The 6686-nt window shown below is 40.2% G+C and overlaps 1 non-coding gene across 1 annotated transcript; it reads left to right on the top strand.

Annotated features, from left to right (window-relative positions):
- Positions 1-3321: 3321 nt before the first annotated feature.
- Positions 3322-3428, top strand: LOC141681488 (small nucleolar RNA R71). Its single transcript, XR_012558918.1, has one exon. It is a non-coding gene; the product is annotated as a small nucleolar RNA R71 (small nucleolar RNA).
- The last annotated feature ends 3258 nt before the right edge of the window (positions 3429-6686 follow it).

Here is a 6686-nt window from a genome sequence, read left to right as displayed (position 1 = left end):
TTTCTATCTTTGATCTCTAACTCAAATTCCTGAAGTAAAAGCACCCAACGAATGAGTCTCGGCTTCGAATCCTTCTTAGAAACCAGATAGCGAATAGCTGCATGATCAGTGAATACTGTTACTTTCGTACCAAGCAGATAAGATCGAAATTTTTCAAAGCCAAAGACTATAGCCAAAAGCTCCTTCTCAGTAGTGGTGTAGTTCAATTGGGCACCATTTAAAGTCTTACTCGCATAGTAGACCACATGGAAGAGATTTTTCTTGCGCTGTCCCAGAACTGCACCTACCGCATAATCACTTGCATCACACATTATCTCAAACGGTTCTGTCCAATCTGGTGCTGTAATAACTGGTGTAGTGATCAAACTCTTCTTGAGAGTCTCGAATGCTGCCAAACATTCATCATCAAATTTGAACGGCACATCTTTCTCAAGCAAATTGCACAACGGCTTAGATATCTTTGAAAAGTCCTTGATGAATCGCCGATAAAAACCCGCATGACCAAGAAAACTACGGATTCCTTTCACAGAATTAGGTGGGGGAAGATTTTCAATGACTCCCACCTTGGCCTTGTCCACCTCCAGACCCTTGCTAGAGACCTTATGCCCAAGGATAATGCCTTCACGCACCATAAAATGACATTTCTCCCAATTAAGCACCAAATTAGTTTCCACGCATCTTTTGAGTACGGCGCGCAGATTATTCAAACATTCATCATATGAGTGTCCAAAGACGGAGAAGTCATCCATGAACACTTCGACGTTATTTCCAATCATGTCAGAGAATATAGCCATCATACATCTCTGAAAAGTGGCCGGGGCGCCACATAACCCAAACGAAACTCTGCGAAAAGCAAATGTGCCAAATGGACAAGTGAAGGTAGTCTTTTCCTGATCCTCTGGTGCAATACAAATCTGATTATACCCGGAATAACCATCCAGAAGACAAAAATACTCATGTCCCGCTAATCTGTCAAGCATCTGATCAATAAATGGAAGAGGGAAGTGATCCTTCCTTGTGGCTTTGTTCAATTTTCTATAATCCATGCATACTCTCCATCCTGTAACTGTTTGAGTAGGGATGAGCTCATTCTTTTCATTTGCGACCACAGTGATACCTCCCTTCTTAGGTACACATTGTACGGGGCTCACCCACGAGCTGTCAGAAATAGGATAAATGATGCCTGCATCTAGCCATTTCAGAATTTCTTTCTTCACCACCTCCTTCATGATGGGATTCAGTCTTCGCTGCTGTTCCACAGTTGGCTTACTACCTTCCTCTAGCAGAATTTTATGCATACAATATGAAGGACTTATCCCCTTGATGTCTGCTATGGTCCATCCTATAGCCGATTTGAATTCTCTCAAAATCCTTAAGAGTTTGTCTTCCTCACTACCTGAAAGGTCAGATGAAATAATAATAGGTAACGTAGATGAATCACCTAAAAAAGCATACCTCAAGTGTCCAGGTAATGGTTTGAGCTCCAAGGTAGGTGCTTCCTCTATTGATGGTTTGAGCTTCCCTTCAGCATTCTTGAGGTCAGAAGTACCAAGAGATTCAAATGGTATGTCCAGCTTTCGCTTCCAGGGAGAAGCGTTCAGATATTGTAATTGCTCGTTGCTATCTTCATCATCGCTGTCAAAATCCCCCACTAAGGCCTTTTCCAATGCATCAGACATTAGCATGTGATCGAGTTCCGAAGTAACCGCAGTATCAATCACATCCACTTTTAAGCACTCCTCATCTTCTGTAGGGAATTTCATTGCCTTGAATACATTGAAGGTCACATCCTGATCTTGGACCCGCATAGTAAGTTCACCTTTTTGCACATCTATCAAGGTACGACCAGTAGCCAAGAAAGGCCTTCCCAAGATTATGGGAATCTTCTTATCTTCCTCAAAATCCAGAATAACAAAATCTGCTGGAAAGAAGAGCTTATCCACCTTGACGAGCACATCCTCAACTATGCCCCTTGGGTAAGTAATGGAACGGTCAGCCAATTGTAGCGACATGTATGTGGGTTTTGGATCAGGCAGATCCAGCTTTTTAAAGATCGACAACGGCATCAGATTAATGCTTGCTCCCAAATCACAAAGGCACTTGTCAAAAGTTAGATTGCCAATGGTGCAAGGAATGGTGAAGCTTCCTGGATCTTTCAGTTTTGGTGGTAACTTTTGCTGCAGAACAGCGCTGCATTCTTCCGTGAGAGCAACGGTTTCAAGGTCATCCAGTTTCACCTTCCTTGAAAGAATAGTCTTCATAAACTTCGCATAACTAGGCATTTGTTCCAGAGCCTCAGCGAAAGGTATATTGATGTGAAGTTTCTTGAACACCTCCAGAAACTTCCCGAACTGTCTATCCAGCTTTTGTTGCTGCAATCTCTTAGGAAAAGGTGGTGGAGGATAGAGCTGTTTCTCCCCTGTATTAGCCTCAGGCAGAGTGTGTTCAACAGTAGTCTTCCTTGGTTCCGCCGCTTTCTCCTTTTGCTTAGATTCTTCATCTCTAACTTCAGCTTCGACTTCCTTTGCCTTTTCAGCATCAGCTACTTTTCCAGACCTTAAGGTAATAGCCTTGACTTGCTCTTTAGCTTCCTTCCTGCCTGGTACTTCTGTGTCACTGGGAAGAGTGCCAGGTTGACGATTGAGCACTGTATTGGCTAATTGACCAATTTGATTTTCCAAGGTCTTGATAGAAACCGCCTGACTCTTGCACAACAGCTTAAGTTCCTCAAAATCAGCACTAGTAGGTGCAGCTGCACTTCCCTGTTGAGGATATGATTGCCTTGTAGCATACTGTTGTGGTTGCTGGAATCCAGGTGGGTTAAACTGTTTACTCACTCCTTGCTGATATGGTGGCTGAATAGCATTCTGATTATTCCCCTAGCTGAAATTTGGATGATTTCTGTTGTTAGGATGATAGGTCGCTGGCACAGGCTGCTGTTGTCGCTGATAATTATTCACATATTGAACAGATTCGTTGACAAGAGAACACTGATCCGTAGCATGAGAACCTGCACAAAGCTCACAAACCATAGCTATTTGATTAACTCCATACGTAGCCAGAGAATCAACCTTCATTGATAGCGCTTGGAGCTGGGCTGCAATAGCGGTGGCTGCATCAACTTCCAGAATACCTGCTACCTTGCCTGACGTCATCCTCTGAGTTGGGTTTTGATGCTCATTTGCAGCCATCGTCTCTATAAAATTATACGCCTCAGTATAGCTTTTAGCCCATAAGGCTCCTCCAGCTGCTGCATCGAGCATGGGCCGAGATTGGGCCCCCAAACCATTATAGAAACCAGTGATCACCATCCAATCCGGTATTCCATGATGTGGACATTTTCTCAACATTTCCTTGTAGCGTTCCCAAGCCTCGCACATAGATTCTGTAGGTTGCTGCGCAAACTGAGTAAGAGCACTCCTCATAGCAGCAGTCTTCGCCATTGGATAAAACTTCACCAGAAACTTTTGCGCAAGATCTTGCCACGTAGTGATGGACCCAGCTGGTTCAGAATGTAACCAGTCTTTAGCCTTATCCCTCAGTGAGAATGGGAAAAACCTCAACTTGATAGCCTCATCAGTCACGCCATTATACTTAAAAGTGCTGCAGATCTCGACAAAATTCCTTATGTGCATGTTGGGGTCTTCAGTTGCCGCTCCTCCAAAAGAAACAGAATTCTGCACCATCTGAATAGTGCCCGGCTTGATTTCAAAGGTGTTAGCTTGAATAGCCGGATGAAGGATGCTTGACTGAATGTCATCAATTTTAAGCCGAGAAAAATCCATAAGAGCTGGATCAGCTTGAAAAATATGATCTCCCATGTTTACTGGTTCTTTCTGCTCAGTTCCTGAATCCGAATCCTCAAAATATAACTTCTCCAGAATATCAAGAACTTCGTCTGTCTCCTCAGCTGTATCTAAAGTCCTCTTGCGAACACGAGAACGAGTTTGCATAAACGCTTGCTAAAGTACCTGAAACACAACCGAAAAGAGTAAGTAACTACTACGTCCTAATCACTGAGTCCTAATGACCAATGATGGTAAGTACATAAACTAAACAAATACGCCGAGTCCCCGGCAGCGGCGCCAAAAACTTGTTAGGGCGAAAACACGCGCTAATATTCACGCAAGTATACGCGTTCGCAAGTAATATAGAATACTTTCTAGTTCGTTCCCTCAGAGACTCAGACTAAATTATTTTCTAATTAAACTCACTCACCAATGTATGATTACTTCTCAATGTTAAGATAATAACACTTAAAATTGTTGATTAAATATTAACTATAATTAACTACTTAATTAACCACTTAACTAACACTTCAATTTATCAATAATAAAACACTCATGAGATCATAACTTCATTATTACTTCCTTCTATAGCCATTGTTATTACCTTTAGCATGTGACAGTGATGATATTAATCGAATAACACGAAACTGATAAAAGCCAACTTTCATTGTACTAATACCATTCTACCAAGCATCCACAATTAAGATAGAAGTTGAATAGTCATCAATTATGTTGAGTTCCTATATGTCTACAGAAATTGACAACACAATGATTTAAGCACAAGTTATTCCTTTTGATTACATAGGGCAAATAAAACTGTTAGAATTACCCACTAATCATGCACAACGTACATGAACCTATGCTAGCATGGCAAGTTCTAAATCTCAAGATCCACCGTCGCTTCACAAGAGATTAACACCCTATCTTATATGTTCGCGACGCACATAAGACGAATACGCACAACCAATACTAGATATCATGCAATCATCACACACTAAAGTATTAAACAATTAACTAAAGAATTCTATAATAAATCCGTTGCAACCCCATGATCACGATTAGCCCATAATAGAACTTATTGCCATCATGGGTTCATATGAAATCATGATAAACAACACAAGAAAATAATAACTAAACTAATTATATTAAAACAGAGTACGTCACAAGAGTAAATAAGTCAAAGCAAGAAAACTAGCATCCAACGTTACAATGAAACAAGAATCATAAGAAAATATGCTTCCTCTTCGTTGCGGTGTGCTAAATCGGTCTTCTTCCTTATCTCCTTCGCTTCTTGCGTAAAACACAATCTAAAACATAATCCCCTTAATACTCTCTGTGAAAACGTCTCAAATCTACTTATATAATAGTCCCATAAAACTCAGATTACATAGAAGTTGGAAGCCAAACAGAAGTAGAAGTCCAAAATAATTTATCTTTTTCCCCGACCCTGCGCGGCCGCTCAGCATAGCTGCGCGGGCGCGCAGGTTGCTGCGCGGCCACTCAGCATTGCTGCGTGGGCACGCAGGCCTCTACTGGAAAAAATCCAGGTTTGCTCCGTTTCTTCGCCGTAATCTGCCCATTCCTTTCCTCTCGCAATGGTGAACACATGCCAAGGCTTATTCTTGATGATTCCTCCCCCGAAATGCAACTAATACCCTGAAATGCATAAACACTAGAAAAACGCATCAAATACACAAAATACTTGATTTCAAGACACCAATTTAAGCCATTTTAAGACGTTCTAAGTGGTATAAAATGCCACTAATCACCATCTCCATAAGAAACACCTGGACCAGCTTTCTCCTCAAAGTCTGATAGCAAGGCTTTATTTCCAGTCATATGTCCTGAACATCCACTGTCCAGAACTAGGATGTTTTTCCTGTTGCCCTGCAATCACAAAGACCACTAATGATTAGTTTTAAGGACCCAGACTTGCTTGGATCCTTTGGCCTTATTAAATTTGTTAACATTTGCAGCGGATTTAACATCAGAGTTTATATTAACATTTTTCTTATCAGCATTTACAGTATCAGACTTTGCATCAGAACTTACACTAGAAGGAACAATGCTAACTTTCTTTAAAGAAGGTTTTATTTGATAATAATCATAGTACAAACTATGATATTCCTTACAAGTATAAATGGAATTCCATAAACTACCACAATGAAAACAAGGATTTTGTGTCCTATATCTAACAGACTGACTCTTAACTCCTGATTTTGAAGGTACGGAGTTTATGTTTTTATTCTTCCTGCAAAAAGAAGCCAGATGGTTAGAATTTCCACAGTTATAACATTTCTTTCTAGGAGCATTAGGAACAGGCTTAGAATCATTGCTTTTATTCACACCTTCCTTTCCATTCCTATTTTTCCTAGGTGGCTTTACCTTGTTTACATTCTTAACATCTTTCAGTTTATGCTTAAGCTGCTTTTTTGTCATTAAGCCTATGTTAACTTCAGTTGGTTTATCCTGTTTTGGTTTATCAAAAGTTAATTTCTCTTCAACTTCTGATTTATCAATATCAGACTTTACAGCTACAAACTTAACAGGATTTACCTTTGGCTTTTGTTTAACAACTATAGGCTCAATTTCTATAGTTCCTTTATTATCTTATCATCTCCATAACCTAAGTCCTCTTTCTAGTTTCCACTACTTAACAAATTCTGAGTTGTTCTTCCAGAGTTACTCCAACTCCTGATAATCTCTCTTTCCTTTTCTAACTCAGTTTTAGAGATTGATTCAATTTTAACACTTCATCTCTAACATAAAAAGCATCATCTCTTTCTTTCTGAGTTTGATGGAACATAACTAACTCCTTTTCTAAATAGTCATTCCTTTTCTTAAAAGCCAAATTTTCAGAAGTTAACCGTTCACATGTTAAAGTTTGATCTCTATAAC

This window comes from Apium graveolens, chromosome 8, assembly GCF_009905375.1.
Source record: "Apium graveolens cultivar Ventura chromosome 8, ASM990537v1, whole genome shotgun sequence".
NCBI classification, from domain to species: domain Eukaryota; kingdom Viridiplantae; phylum Streptophyta; class Magnoliopsida; order Apiales; family Apiaceae; genus Apium; species Apium graveolens.
The sequence above is the reverse complement of the archived record's forward strand: the minus strand, read 5'-3'. Positions and strand labels throughout refer to the sequence as shown.